Genomic DNA, 20,683 nt, shown 5'->3' with positions numbered 1-20,683 from the left:
TCATGAGGATTAAAAATCTAAAATCTAACTCATTGTCTGTTGGAGTATCTGCATTCTTCACTTGTTGAGTCACAGGGTTTAAACTGACATATCGCCATCCAGCCACATGTGCATCATTTATAACCACAGGACACACATACTCCGAGAGAGAGAGAGAGAGAGAGAGAGAGACAGAGAGAGACTGTAATCACTAGAGAGATGACACTAATCACACTCATCCCAAGTGTTTTATTAACATTCCAATGTCTGAATTCCACAGATGAGAAGATTCCAGTTCTGGGACTGTTGCCTATTATTGTGTCCCTTTCCCTGTGTCCTCTACAATGACCTAAAGTAGAGAGATATATACTTCAAAAGATATTTCTGTGATAATGTAGAGTAGTAATGGATCCCTAGCAATAATTTGCAGAGCTCGGGTCTTTGAGGGTGGATGATGAGAGTGGTTATTACATACAGGTATGTTAATTAGTTCTGTAATCATTGCATACAGGTCAGTATTCTGCAGTGGTCAGTGGCCAGTAGGGCTGTGCCATATCGTATCGTACACAATAATATCACCAACATTTTTAATTATCGCAAACAATATTATACTTTTTTACTGTTTTTAGTAAAAGAAAAATTCACACTGATTCACATCTCCTAAAGACAGATTATATATGTCCGGTATCATTTATTTTTATTTTTATATCATTTTAATTTAATCCTTGATATACACTGCTCAAAAAAATAAAGGGAACACTCAAATAACACATCCTAGATCTGAATGAATGAAATATTCTCATTGAATACTTTGTTCTGTACAAAGTTGAATGTGCTGACAACAAAATCACACAAAAATCATCAATGGAAATCAAATTTATTAACCAATGGAGGCCTGGATTTGGCGCCACACACAAAATTAAAGTGAAAAAACACACTACAGGCTGATCCAACTTTAATGTAATGTCCTTAAAACAAGTCAAAATGAGGCTCAGTATTGTGTGTGGCCTACACGTGCCTGTATGACCTCCCTACAACGCCTGGGCATGCTCCTGATGAGGTGGCGGATGGTCTCCTGAGGGATCTCCTCCCAGACCTGGACTAAAGCATCCGCCAACTCCTGGACAGTCTGTGGTGCAACGTGACGTTGGTGGATGGAGCGAGACATGATGTCCCAGATGTGCTCAATCGGATTCAGGTCTGGGGAACAGGCGGGCCAGTCCATAGCTTCAATGCCTTCATCTTGCAGGAACTGCTGACACACTCCAGACACATGAGGTCTAGCATTGTCCTGCATTAGGAGGAACCCAGGGCCAACCGCACCAGCATATGGTCTCACAAGGGGTCTGAGGATCTCATCTCGGTACCTTATGGCAGTCAGGCTACCTCTGGTAAGCACATGGAGGGCTGTGCGGCCCTCCAAAGAAATGCCACCCCACACCATTACTGACCCACTACCAAACCAGTCATGCTGAAGGATGTTGCAGGCAGCAGACCGCTCTCCACGGCGTCTCCAGACTCTGTCACGTCTGTCATGTGCTCAGTGTGAACCTGCTTTCATCTGTGAAGAGCACAAGGCGCCAGTGGCGAATTTGCCAATCCTGGTGTTCTCTGGCAAATGCCAAGCGTCCTGCACGGTGTTGGGCTGTGAGCACAACCCCCATCTGTGGACGTCGGGCCCTCATACCATCCTCATGGAGTCGGTTTCTAACCGTTTGTGCAGACACATGCACATTTGTGGCCTGCTGGAGGTCATTTTGCAGGGCTCTGGCAGTGCTCCTCCTGTTCCTTCTTGCACAAAGGCGGAGGTAGCGGTCCTGCTGCTGGGTTGTTGCCCTCCTACGGCCTCCTCCACGTCTCCTGGTGTACTGGCCTGTCCCCTGGTAGCGCCTCCAGTCTCTGGACACTACGCTGACAGACACAGCAAACCTTCTTGCCACAGCTCGCATTGATGTGCCATCCTGGATGAGCTGCACTACCTGAGCCACTTGTGTGGGTTGTAGAGTCCGTCTCATGCTACCACGAGTGTGAAAGCACCACCAACATTCAAAACTGACCAAAACATCAGCCAGACAGCATAGGTTCTGAGAAGTGGTCTGTGGTCCCCACCTGCAGAACCACTCCTTTATTGAATGTGTCTTGCTAATTGCCAATAATTTCCACCTGTTGTCTATTCCATTTGCACAACAGCAGGTGAAATTGACTTTACTTGGAGTTATATTGTGTTATTTGAGTGTTCCCTTTATTTTTTTGAGCAGTGTATTAAGATATTTGGAGAGCATTATTAGTATTGTGACATTCTGGATCATTGACTTCTGTTACAAATCGATTAAAATTCTTGTATTTTTTCAATATTTCAGTTAGTGTTGTGTCAGATCATATCGTATGCAATAATATTTCAGTGTTTTATCATATTGCCAAGAGTATCGATATCGTGAAAATAACATGAAATATAATGATATTATTTTAGGGCCATATCGCCCACCCCTAGTGGCCAGACAGGGACCTGCAGGCAATGGATAAGAACCTGGGGTGTCTTTCAATGCCAAGAACACAAAGAACTAGCTTGTGTTCTTGGGCAGAACGTTGGTAAAACTTTGCAATAAGTGTACATTAATGAAATGCTGTGTACTTGCTATTTTATTGTATTTACAATACAAGGGCTTAATAACTATTGATTGTTTGTCTGAACATCTTTTCATCATTAGTGTAAATACAGTAAATACTTTTTATTTCAGTTTGTTTTGTTTGGCAAATCAGTTTTGTGGAAGATTAAGAACACATCCGGGAACTTGAACTATTCTTGGTCATTATTGTCTTGAGTATTAGAAAGCAGCTTAAACAGAGGAAAATGATAAGAACACACGGTTGCAAAAATACACAAGAACACACGTTGAAAACAGATCTGGCATTCCCCTGGGCAAAGAGTATTCACAGGTGCAATGTGGTTTTCAGTTCTCAGAATGCTGTGAAGTTTTGTTTTTAACATTTTGGTTTTAATGTTGAACTGGGAAGTGAGAGTACCCGCTAAAAAGCTAAAATTACATTTTCTGGTAAAAGTTTAGATTTATCGTAACCAGCTTTACACCTACCACAATAGCCTGTTAATAAAGGATTTTTCAAGTTCCCAGTGTTTAAAATATGGCCACATATAGTTACAGTTTTTTTTCAATTGCTAAAACACTAAACCCTGTTGTCTAAAGCAAATGCTCTTTGCCCTGAACCCATTTATTTAAATGTTCACTCTTTTGGCAGAACCTTGAGCACTTTTCATGTAGTTAGACACAACTTGCAAACATATTTTCACTCACTAAAACACATTTTGCACTGTGATGCCCTTGGGCTGCATAATTGTGAGCACAGGTAGCAAAGTGAAACTCCTGTTTAGCACTTCTAGTACAAAAAAAAACATGCAGTTACAAAAAACGTACATGCACTACTAGTCCTACAAGTTTATTGGGAAATTAATGTAATAAATCACATTTGTATTGAATCATAATGCAAACATTTACCTGTTCTCCTGTCTAAATCTTCGGATTATGATGGACACTGTGAATCTGCTTATATTGGGCTGAAGTCAAAGTCCCGTTTCCCTCATTGTCAAACCGTGGACTAGAACATGCTGACAGTTGCCCAAATTTTATCTGAAATAATTGTTCTACCTCCTCTTCATCTCTTACCCTGCCTTTCTGATGGTTTCTGTCCATAGTGAAACATCAGTGACCAGAGCTTCTTGTCCTGGATTATAATGATGCCTTCTATCCTTAGACACAAGTGTGATCAATTTTGAGTTGCTATGTTTAAGTTGAGACACCTGTGCTTTCACTGAGTTTCACTTTTGCTTACCATTATGTTGTGCCCAAGTGCATCACAGTGCAAAATGTGTTTTAGTGGGTGAAAATATGTTTGCAAGTTGTGTCTAACCAGGTAAAAAGTGCTTAAGATTCTGCCAAAAGAGTGACTATTTTAATAAATGGGTTCAGGGCACAGTGTGTGTGTGTGTGTGTGTGTGTGTGTGCTAAGAGACATTGTGCTTGGAGGGCAGGCCAGGCTATAAGGGCTAAGTGTGTAGTTACCCCTAGTAATGAAAACTCTGCCTGAGAACTAGCCCTGTGTTGAGCCGACTTCACGCTGGATGTTTTCAGAGCTCTTTAATCAGCTGTTGGCTCGAGTACAGCACGGTGTGTTTCTGCACACTGCGGTTCAGTCCTCAGATTGCAGTAAACAGAAGAGTGAAGTGTAGCAGTGATTAAAGGGTTAAAATCAAAGAGCTACATCAGTGTTGAGATTCAGGGAGTGTGTTTATGAGATGTGACGGCTCTGTTCTGCTGGGTACCACAGTCTTTTATAATTACTGTCTGTTCTTCACGGGCCCTCGCATTCACTCACACAATTAGAGGAGTGAGTGTGCCAGCTTTTCTCTCTCTCTCTCTCTTACTCTCTCTCTCTCTCTCACTCGCTCACTCGCACACTCTGTTTTTGTCTTTCCAATAAAGAGAAAAGTCCTTACTCAGCTGCTGGAAGCTCTTATGAATTTCCAGCCCACTCTGCTGACTTCCTTGAAAGAGAGAGAGAGAGACAGGAAAAGAGAGAGCGAGAAAGAGAGAGAGATATTGTGAAAAGAGGCGAAAGAGTGCAAAAAAGAAGAAAAGGTGAGAATAAGAATGAGATCAAGTGAGCGAGAAAAGAGGTAACGAAAGAGAAAGAATGAAAAACAAAGGCTGAGAGGAAATAAAGAGTAGAATCAAGTGAGAAAAGAGATTAGAGAGAACTGAAAGGAATGAGTAATAATATGACAGAAAGAAAAAAAAGTTGGAAAGAGAGAGGAGGTAGAAAGTAAATGAGTCAGTAAAGATCTAGAGAGAGGAGACAGAAAGAAAGAAAGAAAAAAAGAATAAATAGTGTCAAAGAGTAAATATACAGTAAGAAAGAGAAAAAAAAAATAGAGAAAAACATCCAGTAAATGAGATGGAAATGAATGATGGCAAGAAACGAAACAAAAGGAAAGAAGAAAAAATAGAAATAGAGAGAGAGATGAGAGGGTCAGAGAGAAATAGCAGAGCGAAAAGAAAGATAAGGAGACAGATTTGTGAGATAGAAGAAAAGACAAAAATAGAGAGAGGTTAAAAAAGAGAATGAGAGAGAAAGAAAGAAAGAAGGGAAACAAAGAAAGAGATCAAGGTGTGGTAAACTGAGGATGAGAACTGTAAAGAGAAATAGTTTTAGAGAGGAAAGAAAGAGAAAGAGAGCGAAGGTAAGCAAGAGTAAGAAATGAGAGGGAGTGAAAGAGTGTCAGAAAGGAAAGAAAGAGAAAGAGATTAAGCGAGAGACAAGAAGAAATAGAAAAGTGAATGACAGACCATGCAGGCAGGAAAACAGCCAAGAGTGAAAACAGACCATGGTTCTGTGTGTGCGTGTGTGTGTACACGTGTGTGTGTGTGTGTGTAGGAGTGTATGCTCACACTCCTGTAGCCCCCTTCTCACTGAGCACCACAGCTGATACACCTTCTCTCCTCCAGAGCCCCCTATCCCCCCATCTTCTGCCCTGAGAGTCCTTTCAGCTTTTGCTTTTTACTTTTCTCTCTCTCTCTTTCTCTCTCTCTTTTTCTCTCTGTTCCTTGCTTTCTTTCTCTGCTCACTTTAGGAGCTGCCAGTTTCCAGGGAGGATTTGCTCTGTTTCCCTGCCACTCGTGATTTCAGTGAAAGAAACACAAAACCAGGGCTGTTGCTGAGGAGACCTGTGTGTGTGTGTGTGTGTGTGTGAGACTGTCTGCCATCTTTACTTTACTTGTTTTCTGGATTTCCACCGTAACAGACCCTCCTCACTGAAGGACTCATCACAGCAGATGATCTGAGTAGAGCGAGGAAGACTCTGGTACAGATCTTTAGATCTTCACCCTCCTCTGTTTTTCTGCTCTGTCTGTTTTTCTCTCTCTTTCCCTCTGTTCCCCCGGTGTCTCGCTCTGTCCTGGTCTGCCCTCCTCCTCTTTGTTGTTCTTGGTCGTTAGATGTTGAAGTGGTGGGCAGTGTTACAGCTCAGGTTGGGGTGAGTTGGGGTGAGTTGGTCTGAGCTGGGGCTGCTATCAGTAACTGGACCCCTTAGTAGACATCTGAGTAAAATAAACAAGAGCTCACATGAAAGCTTTTGAAACAAAAACAACTTACAAAAGATCTCCAGACAAACACAGAGATGTTTTGGGGAATGTTCTTAAGGACTGAAGTTCCAGACTGTATATAATAGTTTCAACGAAACTTTCAGTATTGTGTCCCTTGACTTTTGCCATGTCCCATGAAAGCTAAAGAGCGCTGCACTGTCAAAGCCTTTAATGATGAGCAGTACCAATCAAATGTTTGTATACACCTCTTTTTCTTCAATGTGTTTTCTTTCTTTTTATGATTTTTTTTCACATTGTAAATATAATATTGAAGACTATATTAAAGTTATACAAAAACAATGTAAAATTATTTTTGTAGAAAGAAAAAAAAGTTTTAAACAAACCAGAATATGTTTTATACTTAAAATTATTTTATGTAGCACATTTATGTTCTGTTATTTGTTTGTTATCTGTTTGTACTGAGCGGGTCAACCCGAGTAGGATGGGTTCCTCTGACTGCGTCTTGGTTCCTTCCAAGATTTCTTCCTCTTAAAAGGAGTTTTTCCTTGCCACAGGTCACCATAAAAAATAGCATCTCTGTGGTGCTGCTCATAAGAGGCGTGGACCTGTTTTTCTCTGTAAAGCGGCTTTGTGACAACCTTTGTTGTAAAAAGCGCTATATTGAATTATCTTTGAGGACAGATCTGCACACTCTCAGTATTTTGGTGTCTTTTTAGATTCAACTTAGATTAGATTCAACTTTATTGTCATTGTGCAGTGTGCAAGTACAGAGCCAATGAAATTGAAGGAGTTCCTGAAGGTGCTGCACAATAGTTGCTGCTTTTCCTTCACGCTGTGAAGCTCCAGCTCAAAGCAAATCACCATGTCAGTTGGGATTAGATCAAACACTTTTTTTTTAAACTGTATACTATGTAATTCTACATGTGTCCCTTAACTTCATTACTAATTCTCATGTCTTTAATATTAATCTACAAAGTAGAAAATAAATTAAATAAAGAAATAAAGAAAAAACATTGAATGTGACAGAGTCTCTAAACTTTTCACTGGTACTGTATACCCTGTACACATGACAATGTGGATAAAGGAAATGGAATGTCCCATCCCTCTAGAGTTCAGCCTGAGTTTGGGCATTCCCAAAACGTTCACAGAGATAACACTTCATGATTAATTTACATACTGCTGTCCCATGACTTTTTGCATGTGTGTATGGATTTGAGAATTTTTTATTGGACCAATTATCATGTAAGTTTGATACAATAAAGAACTGACCAATTAAAATAGTCAAAAAGTAAAAAAAAAATAAAGATATGGATATTTAAAATATAGAAATAAAGCAATGTCCATGTGTGTCAAAGAAAATTCTAATTCATTTGTATATGGTTATTTTTTCATCCTATCATTGTTTGTTTAGAAACAAACTGGCTGTTTTTGCTAAAAGCTAAAGTCCAAAAACTTTTGTTTTAACGTTTTCAGTGTGAATGGGTGTGGCTAAACTGTTTGATAGGTAAGATAAAGTAATCAGGTATAATTATGTACAGTATATGTATATTTGTATCTATATGCGCTTGTACATAAGCATGTAAACATGTATATCCATTTATATGTGTGTGGGGAGTCAATGTCCATGTAGTATTTCTGGATTTAAATCTTAACTTAAGTACATTTTTACACAATACAGTGTATCTGTATTCTGTGTTCTTAGGCTACTTCTTAACAGCCTATCCATCACACATAAAGAACAGTCTAATTAAGCTTTGCGTTGACGTTATGCTCAGACGTCACACGGTGGCACTGCGTCAAGAAACATATGTACTTTTTTATTTATTAAAATAAATTAGAATGGTAAAAACAGTTTTTGAAAACATTTTAAATAAATTTTAAGCATTTTTATGTGATGTTATTATTTTTCACATTGTACATTTAGAGAGAATTCTGAGTAAGCTCCATGACAGATACATCAGTTGCATCCGTTCATATTGGGACAGTTTTTATGAAGTTTTTATGGCGTTGGGACCCGGCTATTATAAAGGAGTAAATGTGTAAAATGGCAAAAATGTTTAATCAAATAATCAAATTATAATTCAAATTTTAATCAAGCAAACCATGTTTTTTGGCAAGATATGGACAATTTGAAAGAAACAGTAAGATATTTCTCAGTTTATTCTTATGTCTTTTGGAATCAAAACAACATTTATAACTTTTATTTATTTTATATAAATTTTATTGAAGTTTTTCAAAAGCATTTCACAAAAAACAGCACATACAAAGTTTTTCAGTCATGTTTCTTCAACACATCTTTTGTTTCATACAATAATAAAATTAAAAGTAAAACAAACATATTACATTAACATAATCGTTTTTTTTTACAAGATTCGAAACATTTAAAATAAAACAGGTATATTGCCAACATCTTTCAAATATTTTTCAAATTCTTTTCTTCTTTTTTTAATATCAACAAGAGCTTGTTTTAATACATAAAGACGTAAAATTACACAGTTATCCATATTTTATTTTTTATAATACATATCCATATGTATTACAAATTTATTTGGGATCTTGAGAGGCTTTCTTTAAAGATAACTAAAAGATAACTTTTACTCCTAAAGATTCCTGCATTAATCCAAAGCTTAATTCTCTAGTTCAGTGTTTCTCAACCAGGGTGCCGCGGCACCCTGGGGTGCCGTCTGGCTTCATCGGGGGTGCCGTCAAAATATTGCGCCTCACGTGCATATTTCCTTTCCAGAGTCAGCGCGTGTCGGGGTGTGTCCCAATTCACAGGCAGCATACTCTGAAGGATGCGACCCACAGAGGCGGTGTATTACTGCGCAGCTGTGACGCAATCTGTCTTCTAATACAGCCTCTGAAGGATGCAGCCCCTAAATTGGGACACACTGTAAAGTTTTTGTCCCCCCACGCGATGCACGCGCTATTTTATTTCATATTCCGCCAGCAACACCCCTCGTTCTCACCTGAAGTACTGCGCCAGCACCCCCCCCCCCAACCCCCCCCCCCCGTCCGTAAACTGGGGTGCCTTGACATCTCGCATATATTTAAAGGGTGCCGTGATAGAAAAAAGGTTGAGAAACGCTGCTCTAGTTAACAACCCCCCCCCCCCCCCCCACCCCCCTCCTCTGGGGAGCATGGACAGTGGAGGTTAAACCCTTGCTGCGCTCCGTCATCAGCAGAGAGTGCAGGAGTGTGAGCCAGCCTCTACTGAACAAAAGCCCACATCACTGGAGACTGTTACTCACACGTAACCAGAGCAGCTGAGAGAGAGAGAGAGAGAGAGAGAGAGAGAGACAGAGAGAGAGAGAGAGAGAGGGAGAGAGGGGCTGGATCAGTGAGTGTAGAGGGGGAGTCTGAAGTAGAGGCATGCTGAGGGTTTGAGAGACGTAAAGAGGAGCGTAAACGCAGAGAAGTTGACAGAAGATAAGAGAAGGTAAGGCTCATTCTGCTGCTGCTCTCTTTTTTCTGCTGAAATGAGTGTGTGTTTTCTGCTCATCGGCCTCATACTGACACAAACTGCATGCTGTTCACTGCTGAAGTTCCAGTTTTGTTCTGACAGAGCACTCAGAACTGCTTAACTCCTTAACACCCAGGATTATTGTTGAGTTCTTAAAGCTAGATCTGGTCTAGATCAGTGGTTCTCTATTTTTTTCTTTTAGACCATGCTCCACCCATGATCAATGTTAAACTCTTTAACTGAGCTACTTGCCCACTTTTGCAATCTGCCAATTATTGACTATATTATTGATTCTGATTAATTCAACATGACTAGAAGTGAGATGTGCAAGATGATGCTGCGTGGAACTCTGGTACATAGCATCCTTTTGAAGCCTAGACCACTTTTTTTTAGATAATAATCCTAATCCAAAGACCTTTGAGAATTGTGGAGTCCCACAGGGTTATATTGTAGGGCCTATGAAACTGATGCTAAAAATTATTGTATTGATGTTATAAAAGTATAGTACAGTGCATGATTTGAATCTGTTGCTGGTTGATGTTCATTAGTAGTTTGAACATCATACTAATGCATCAACATAGGTTTATGCACTAGTAGTTTTTGCACAAGCGTGCAATGCAAATATAAATTATTATATAACTGTGTATTTGCACTTTTTGTATGGCTGGCATCAGATACCCTCTATCTATCTATGAAATACATTGACATTTATTTTTTAGAAGTTTGAATTATTGGCAAGTTTATGTATGATTTTTATTACAGTTATATCAATATCAGAATTATTTTGTATAGACTGAAAATAAATATATATTATGATATCTATTTTGAGCACATCATCAAATCCTTTCGTTTTTTTTACCACAACTGTCTTTATGTACTATTTACATTTACACGACATTTTTCCATCGTGTCACAAAGGCACACTTTAAAATAAATGGGCTACTAAGGTTTTAATTGAGTGATGTCAGTGCAAATACTACAAATACTATAAATGTATGTCAGTTAAACTAACCACTTTCATGCAGATAAACCAGGGTTTTTGCTTTTTATGGGATCATTAGCGATGTTTCTCACAAACTTAAAGAAGAATGGAGAATGATTTGGGCCTTATTGATTGATTAATTGATTGATTGTTTATTAAGTTTTACTCTGAACAGATTCTTTAATGTATCTGAAACTCTGAGTGAGTCGTTTAACTGTCAGAATCTGTCCAGCTGTAGGCATCTGTCAGTGAGCCGACGTAGTGCATTCTGTTATGCTACCAAGACTACGCTATCTTATCTGTGATCACAGTCAAATTATAACGAAGTCTGCATCATGTAAACAGTAATCAGTCTGTAATAGGTTACTTCTTTTTTCTTCTCTCTCTCTATCTCTCTCTCTCTAAACTATAAATTCTATAAACTATGGAAAACATTTCTCCCCCCCGCCCCCCCCCCCCAAAAAAAAAAGATAATTTAGAGTGTTTATTTGCAGAAAATAAGAAATGGCTGAAATAACAATAAAGATGCCAGACCTCAAATAATGCAAAGAAAACAAGTTCATATTAATAAATTTTAACAGTTCAGAAATTAATATTTGGTGGAATAACCCTGTTTTTTAATCACAGTTCTCATGCATCTTGGCATGTTCTCCTTACACAGTGCTTTTGGATCGCTTTATGCGACTCCTGGTGCAAAACATCAAGCAGTTCAGGTTGGTTGTGATCAGCTTGTGATCATTCATCTTCCTCTTGATTATATTCCAGAGGTTTTCAATTTAGTAAAATCAAAGAAACTCATCATTTTTAAATTATATATACAACAGAGCTAGACATACAGTAGTGTGTAACACATGTGTAACACAACATGCCAGATGTATCAGTATGGTGTTGTAGAGGTTCCTAAGGTTGTCCTGTGATAATCCATCATATGCAGCTTGAATATTCTCAAGCAGTTCCTGCAGATTAGGGAAGTGAGTGTTGATACAACGTCAAAAAGCATCTCACACATTCTCAGCCAGGTATCTACCAGAACTACTTGGTTAAAAAGACATTGAAAAAAAGGCTTTCTTTGAATTAATTTTACCATTTGGTTGAAAATGAAAGGTGGAGAGTTTTTTGGAAGTGGTTGAGAACATGGTAATGTAATGTTTTATTTTATACATATAGATTTTCTTAAAAAAAAACTGAGTTAAAAAGATATTTTAAACTTTCAAATGGTTGAAAAGTATGAGGTCTTATAGACGTTTTTTCACCTTTTACTTCCTACCAAAATATGATGTAGTTTCAACTAAAGGCTCTGTTGTTTTTTGAATGTCTTTTTTAATCATATATTGCTAAGAGATAGGTCTTGTGTAATATCACCATTTCCAAGGCAAGGTCTTGAAACAGCAGCAGTATGTGGATGAGCATTGCCTGCAATGAGGACCAAAGCTGATCTGGCATCATACACAATTGCACCCCAAACCATGAATACACCTGGCCTTCTGATATTGTGGCACACAGAGGTGGAAAAAGTACAGAAAAATTGTAATTGAGTAAAAGTACCTTTACTTTGCTAAAATTCTACTCAAGTAAAAGTACCATCTAAAAATCTACTCGAGTAAGAGTAAAAAAGTACTCAATTTAAAATGTACTTTGAGTAAAAGTTACATAGTCACTTTTAATTATTTGATGTAAAAAAGTACAACAAATCATAAATGAAATTGTTTTTAATTAACTATTATTTTACATAATAATTTGGACCTTTCAGGCAGTATGTGTTCAGACCACCCCATAAAACATTTTCAAGAACAAGTGATATAGGTTTCTATGATCCATTTTTTTTCTTTACTGTTAAAAAGTTATGGTCATATATGTATAAAAAAGTATAAACTGTATTTTTATAGTTTTACAGGTCATTACTATTTTTTAACTTTTTTAAATCCATTGCTATGCTTTAACTGCTATTTACATGTTTTTTTTTACATTTAGGCATATTGTTTAATTATAAAAACAATCTGCTTGTGACGTGAGGACGTTATTGCCTCGTTATTTCACACGCAAACATCCGTGTGCCGGCGCATCCGTGCCAACAATTATTTAATTTTTTAATTCAGACAATTGTTTTTTTCCCAGCATTTTATTTTTTACTGAGTAATGGGGAGTTTTCCAATGTAGCGAAGTAGATTACTTGTGTCAAAATGTACTTGAGTAAAGTAAAATTACCTAATTTAAAAACTAATTTAAAAACTACTTTACACATTACTCATAAAATCTTGAGTAAATGTAATTCATTACTTTCCACCTCTGGTGCCACATGACAACATACCGTTAATCTTGTCGCTGACCAGGGTGCCTTCAGATACAGAATTATTGGTCGGCTCTCTCCATCAAAACACACATATTTAAACAGTTGCGTCCAGCTTTTCTGGCAGCTTTTGTGATGCAGGTATGCAGGTATTTGTTGGTGTGTGTTAGATGTGTGGTGCGTCATTGTGAGTGAGTCAGGGTAAACATTGCCGGGGTGGGCATTGTGCCACATGGGGTGTGTTTACAGCATCATAGCACATGTTGCTCTTTCACAGCGGTGTCTGAGAAATTTAAGATGTTTATTCTCTCGCTAAGTGAGTGTGTTTGACAAGCAGTTCAGACTGCAGACTAGTTTGTATTGTGATGCTGTATATATGTGTGTGTTTGGGAGGGGGCAACACTGTTTTGGTGCTAATGAGTTGTTTGAATAGCTCGTCTCTGACTGAGAGGCAACTTCAAACACTGTTGCTGTGTCTCAGTGTAGTTTAATAGTGTAGACAAGAGGTTGTAAGCAGTGTTGGGTCTTATACATTTAAGAGAATCCACATGTGTGTAAATTCAGAACTGCAAATCCAATCTGGGTTCTTAATGTTTTATAAAACTGCTGTTTTATAATCTTTACAATGAGTGGATTCTGTAAAAGTCTGGTGCTGCTTTGCGCCACAGAAAGCAGACATGTTTAAATTGGGTTAATTTAGAAGGAGGTTGCCAGGTTTGTTCAGTTTTCCTGTTTACAAGGCCAGTATGAGCTGTGTATGTTCTACCAGCAATCTATTCTGTCCAGATGTTCTGCACATGAACACAAAGTTAAAATCTAAAAGCTACTAAGCATGCTATCACTCTGGCCTAGCTGATTGTGGTTTGAAAAAATAGCCATGGTAAACATTAAAACCCTTAAATCAGGCTTTGAGGGGCCACAGTTTTCTTGCTTTACAATTTATTTCACAATAATGAGGCTTCAATACTTGCTCTTCTACTAATCACACCATAGATCCTAAATAATAAAGGTACTACAAAGGATTATTTAAAAATGTTTTGGTCTGAATAATTGTTTTTGTAACAATGCTGTGTGTGAATTTATTTAAAATGTTAAAGAACCTTAACATTTGTTTATTTAAACCTTTGTAAAGTTACATTAATAGGGTTTCAGGAACATTTTGAACTACAGAGTTATAATTCTAGTATAAGTATAAGAACCGAGTCGCTGCGCTTTTCTTCAGAGTGCACTGTGATGCTACTCGGCAATGCTGCATCAGCAGCAGTTGGAAAAGAGCTGACTGACTTCACATGTATCAGAGGAGGCATGTGCTGGTCTTCACCCTCCTGGTGTTGGGGCATTACTAGTGGGAGTCCTAATGAGAGGGTTGAGTAATTGGCTGTGTAAATTGGGGAGAAAATGGGGGAAAAAATAGAATAGCATATATATTTTTTATTTTCTCATTTAAATAATATGTTCAAATGATAACTTTTAGAGAATTTTGAAATATGCCCACCAAATATGAAAAGATGTTTTTTAATTGTGAGAATACTGTATATAAATAAACTAAATGAAGTTAAATAAATAAAAATTGGCAATTACTATGGTGTTGCTACGTACACAGTTGATAGGTGGTTGCTATGAGGTCGCTAGGTGGTTGTTATGTTATCCCAGGCGGTTGCTATGATGCTGCTAAAAGCCTGTTGAAAGAATGTGTGCTACATTGTTGCAAGTGAACAGAAATAGAGTTTCAGGCAGTGGCTATGGTGTTGTTTAATGGGTAAGTGTTTGCTGGGCGGATGCTATGGTATCCCAAATGGTTGCTAATGAATTCTTTGTAGTTGGGTGTTAGTAGTGTTTGTGTTTGTGGCATGTGAAAGGATGACAAGATATTTGCTCCCTATTTATCCGTATGGGGAAAAAAAGAGAAACAAATGTAGAGTTGGAACATTGTTGATATAGCAAAAAGTGCACTAAACTACAATAAAAACAATACAATACGTAATGTAACATTTGAGTTTAACAAGTTAGTATGCTTTAAAATGCAAAAACTAGTATAATGTACTTTTATAGTATAACTAGTATAATTATAGTACTTTTATAGTATAACTAGTATAATGTTCTTTTTTGTTAGACTCAAGCAGTCAAAAACAGTCCAAATTACAAATACAAACATTAAATGTTTTTGATCCTGTGTGTACATCATTTATAAATAAACCAAACGTACCATTTTGGATTGTATTTTATTATGAATTCATTAAAACAGTTCCTGATCTGTAGATAATGTCCATGGCATGCATTTAGCGGAGTTTTCTCGCCTCTGCACGCCGGGTTGGAGAGAGCTGCCCATGATAAATTTGAGTTTGTGTCTGAAGGGAGTTGTACTAACTCTGCGTCATCAGCTGTTTCCTGCACCCCCACCCCACCCCCCCAGCTGTGCTGCATACCTGGCAGATGAAAACATGTGTTTCACATTCGGAGCAGTCCGAAGAGCCCGTGAGACAAGCAGGCAGAGCTACATACACACACACCCACCACCAGCATGTGCTTTCCATCAGCTCTACTGTGACCCGGCTGCACCTCTAAACACAGCGGCCTGGGATTAGCTTGTAGCTCACACTGAGTTTGAGGAGGTAAACCCCTGAATCAGCTCTGCTGGGTTCGCCTGATCGGTGTGTGTGCAGGTCATGCTACTGTCCTTCACAGAACTGACCTATTTATGAGCTACAAACACCAACATGCAGTTCCGTGGCTACAGCTACAGACATCCCAAGTTGCACACCAATGGATACCAAAAGATAATAGAACTATAATAGAACTTAAATATGTATATATAATCAGAGAGCGGTTATTGATATGCGGTAGACTCCAGCGACTTCCGGGAGACATGGGAAGTCTGCAGTTGTCAGTTTGGGCAAGCTTCACAGAAACTGTGCAACCTGAGAAATTTAGTATGATGTTTAATGTGTATGCATGTAAATAGTGATATTCTATGGTAAAATTAAACTAATCTGAGGAAAGTAAAAAACGGAAGCTTAGTGTCTAAGCCGACAAACCCATCAGGGGATAACTATATATCAACCAGTTTCTCTCTTTTGAGAAAAATCTATTATTTTCTGTACTATTGTACAGAGTACAGTTGTACTAAATTATGTAAACGGCCTTCTTGACTAAAGCAAATATGTCTAAATAAAGCACATTATTGGCGTTATGTAAAAAATAAAGAAAATGAAAAATAACTGATTTATTGTAATAATGTTTGATATAGTAAGTAATTATTCGCTGGAAGTGTCCAAATAATGTAGCAGCAAGGATCCATAATCTGGATAGGGCAATATGAGATCTATGGTTTGTGTAAAGTAATTACACTCTTCTACATAATCATGGCTATTTTTAAAATGTATATATCATTAAAATATGGAATTTATTCTTTATATTTTGTCACGTTTTCACAATGACCAGTAGAAATGCTTAATATTTTCAATTAAAAGTTAACATTTCATTTTGGAGAGCTGTGACCTGCAACACAAAGTAATAGTTTGTCAGCAGCCATCAATAAATGCACAAAAATGTTCAGTGCTAAAAAGTACCCAAATGTAATCAAATTCAGCCAAATTCTAGCAGGGTCATCCCTTACTCATTCTGCTTCACGAGGATCACATTTAAATCATTTACAGCTCCAGATGTGAATCACTGCAGCTGGCAGGGTCTGTACTTATAATAACATTACAGTATTGGAAAGATGACACATTAAAAAACAAGCAAAAGGGTGTGTTATATTATATTACTAACAGTACTACAACAACAATTACAACTATAACTATAACCACTACTCCAAAAACCTCTAATCTGACTACTTTAAAAAGTGTTACTATTACTTCTATCACTACTACTCCAAAAACCTTTAATCTTACTACTCTAAAACGTGTTACTACTACTTCTATCACTACTAATACTACAAAATTCTCCTCCTACATATACTACTACTAATCTTACTACTTTAAAAACTTTTACTACTACTACTATCACGACTACTACTCCAAAAACCTCTAATCTTACTACTCTAAAAAGTGTTACTACTACTTCTATAAATACTACTCTAAAAACCTCTTATCTTACTACTCTAAAAATTATTTCTACTACTTCTATAACTACTACTCCAAAAACCTTTAATCTTACTTCTCAAAAAAGTGTCACTACTACTTCTATCACTACTACTCCATAAATCTCTAATCTTACTACTCTTAAACGTGTTACTACTACTTCTAAAACTACTACTCCATAAATCTCTAATCTTACTACTCTAAAAAGTGTTACTACTACTTCTATCACTACTATCTCTCCAAAAATGTCTTAATACTACTACTACTACTACTACTATCTCTAAGTTTACTCCTTTAAAACTTTCTACTACTTCTATAACTACTATTACTTCACAAATATCTTGCTACTATTACTAGTACCTCTAATCTAACTACTCAACTACTACTGTCACTAAAACTACTCCAAAAATCTCTAATCATATTACTCTAAAACCTGTTACTACTCCTTTTTTCACTACTACTACTCCAAAAATCTCTACTACTGCTAGTACCACTAATCTAACTACTTTAATAACTGTTATTACTACTTTTATCACTACTACTATTACTAATACTCAAAATATCTTAATACTACTACCATCACTACTTCTAATGCTACTACTTTTTTACTACTGTAAAAACTGTTACTATTTCTACTACCCGTACTACTACTACCACTAATCTTACTATTCTAAAAACTGTTACTACTAATACTACTCCTACTCCTACATACTACTACTACTACTTCTCTATAAACTGTTACTAGTACATTACAACCACTACTAGTAACAGTTTATAGAGAAGTAGTAGTAGTAGTATGTAGGAGTACTACAATTGTTAATACTACTACTACAATTACTAAAGTTAATAATGATAATTTATGTTGTCACATTTATTTATGTAGGTTGAGTTATAACAAAGGTTTATTGGCTGGTGCAAATTATTGCTATAGTTTTACACCTCTGAGTGGATAGAGTGCTCTGCCTTGCTTAGACTGGGCCGAAGCCCTTCTTATGATGAATAAAAGTATGCAGAAAATAGAGGCTGTGCTTCTTTTTTATCAGTCTAAAGTTGTGCTGTCCAGCCTGATTCTCTGCACTGGGTCCAAATCAAACAGAAAGCTTGGTGGGCGGTCCAAAGAAAAATATTATCACTCTTTTTTTAGTGATAACTAATCCTGCATAGAAGGGACACTGTGTTTTTGTGATGTCTACACATTAATGTCTCAAAACAGAGAACATAGGTAGCTGATGTAGCGCCTGTGTCCCTAACTTGCCATAGTAATTTTGACTGTGCATTTATTTTAAAGTAACAGTCCTTAAGATTATTGTTTTAATTAAAAGCAGTTGTATTCCTCTGTGGAAAGGGGACAAAATATTGTATTATATTGCTTCTCTGACTCTCCCTCAAAGCCAAATATATACATTTTAAAACGGAGTTGTCTGGTAGGTCTTCTTATTTTTCTGGCATTGACAGCAGCTTTTGGTGGAGCTGCTAATAGTGCTGATACAAGAACTACTGTGAACATTGAGATATCAGAATATCAAACTCATGTCTTCATTGGGCTCAATTACAAATCGTTGCACCAAAGTCACATAATTAGAGCTTTACTGCTCTGAAAGAAAACCTCACCACAATGCATGTATTAAAAGTGTGTTTTTTTGCATTCTCAGTACAATAATACAACACAAAAACCTCAACAAACACCAATGGACAGTCCTTTTACACTTATATATCACAGCTAATATCTTTATATCTATATGAAATATCTATATGAAATGACCTCACAGGTCAGCCTGAATGCTAGTATATATTGCATTACCATTTAAAACAAGCTCAGTCTGGGTTTAATTATGCACTGGCACATCTGACCGTACCTAGCGCCACAGAAATGCCTAAGCAAACCTCCACTTCCTCGTCTGTTGTTTTTTTCCCTCCATATCCATCTCTTTCCCTCCATTTTCCCTGCTCTGTTTGTGGAAGTGGAAAAAGAGGAATTTAATGCCAGAGCATTAATTGTGTTCAGCTGGGTCGTTTTGTCCCCCTCTTGTTTGATGTGGGGGGGTGTGCTGCAGTTCTCACGGGGCTGGCGGGTGCTGGCGAGAGGTATGATTGGGGGTGGGTTGTGTAGAGGAGAGGGGTTGTTGTTGTTGGGGCTTTATTGAGATGTGCAGTGTGATGGAATGGAGCTGGATGAGATTATGAGCTCAGTTATAACAGAGAGAAAAAGCAATTGACTTACACAGTCTCGATTATAAGACACACATACACTTGTAAAAATAAAGTTTTATCGGTTCCATAAATAACCATTTTATAAAAGGTTAAAAGAATTGCCTATGAAAACTCTTTGCCAGGGTAAATGTTCTTCACACTAACATTTATTTTAAGAAAATGGTTCTTTATGGAACCAAAACTGTGCCAAACTCAAATAACCCTTATTAGCACCTTTATTTTTAAGAGTTTAGTGGGGCAAATCATTGGTTTCAACCACTCACAAAAATAAGTCATATAGTAATAATAAATCATAAGCATAAACTACCAAGTATTAGTGCAATTTGAAATAGCTGCACTCTAAGCAAAAAGTAGGGATTATGTTATATTCAGTAACAACAGTGGGATAATTTATAGTGCTATACGTATTATTTTTTAAAGAACAATCAACAAGGAACTGTTTGAACAATTAAATAATGTTATGAGATCAGGTATGCTTTGCAGAGTTCTAAACCTAGCTATCACTTACCACCATCAACAACCACCTAGCAGCCACAGAGCAGCAACCTGGCAACTAATTTTGAACTACATAGCAACCACATGGAATACCACAGCAGCCACATAGCAACACCTAATCAACCAGCAAGGAGCACTTTAGCAACCAAGTATCAACCACTTAACAACACCATGTTGTTTATCCTTGCACACACACACAGGCAGCAGCACCATAGTCATCTCTTAATAGCAACTGTGTAGCAACCACCTAGCAACAAAACAGCAACAACCTATGCAACCAGGTATCAACACCATAGCGACCATCTGGGATAGCATCATAGCAATACCCACCCTAGCAACCCTGTAGCAAATACTTAGCAATATCAACCCTTTAGCCACCACCTAATGACACTATAACAACAACTTAGAAAGCACCTAGCAACTATGTAACAATGCCAAATCAACCATCCCATTGAGCTTTACCTGGAAGGGCTTTCAGTTAACAGCTGTGCTGAACTTTTCAGGAGTTAATTGCTTTAATTTCTGAGAGCATCAGTTGTGTTGTGAAGAGGTAGAGTTGGTATTCAGTGAACATTGTTCTAGTCCATTTTATGGCAATAGCTACTCAACTAAGTGAAGAATAAAAATTCTTAAAGGAAATGAAGGTCAGTCAATCTGAAACATTTCAAGAACATTTCCTCAAGTGCAGTCACAAAGACCATCAAAAACATATGATGAAACTGGCTCTCATCAGGACTGCCCCAGGGAAGGAAGAACAGGAGTTACCTCCGCTGCACAGGATAAGTTCATCAAAGTTGCCAGCCTCAGAAATCACAAGTTAACAGCACCCCAGATACCTAAAGAGCTACCTAAAGTTTTCTACATGATTCCATATATGTTCCTTCATCATCTGGATCACTTTACTGTTCATTTACAATGTAGAAAAAAAGAAAAACATTAAATAAGAAGATGTGTCCAAACTTCTGACTGGTACTGGTGTCTACAGTCAGTCTTACAGAAGGCTACAGTCTGTGCAGTAATCCACCCCTGATGATAATGTAAAGTTCATGTGTGCTTTCTGAGGGGAGC

At 37.5% G+C, this 20,683-nt stretch overlaps 1 protein-coding gene across 2 annotated transcripts in view; it reads left to right on the top strand.

Moving 5' to 3' along the window:
• Window positions 1-5,787: 5,787 nt before the first annotated feature.
• The window catches only part of pdgfrb (platelet-derived growth factor receptor, beta polypeptide), a 71,225-nt gene continuing 56,329 nt past the window's right edge, over window positions 5,788-20,683 (top strand). Inside the window, exon 1 of one of the 2 annotated variants that reach the window (XM_022665586.2) lies at window positions 5,788-5,854. The gene's annotated coding sequence lies outside the window, so the exon portion shown is untranslated. Of the gene's footprint in view, window positions 5,855-9,348; window positions 9,535-20,683 lie in introns of those variants that run through there. The other variant, XM_049474830.1, reaches the window with a different exon arrangement.

Source organism: Astyanax mexicanus, chromosome 2 (assembly GCF_023375975.1).
Source record: "Astyanax mexicanus isolate ESR-SI-001 chromosome 2, AstMex3_surface, whole genome shotgun sequence".
Classification (NCBI taxonomy): Eukaryota; Metazoa; Chordata; class Actinopteri; order Characiformes; family Acestrorhamphidae; genus Astyanax; species Astyanax mexicanus.
The sequence above is the reverse complement of the archived record's forward strand: the minus strand, read 5'-3'. Positions and strand labels throughout refer to the sequence as shown.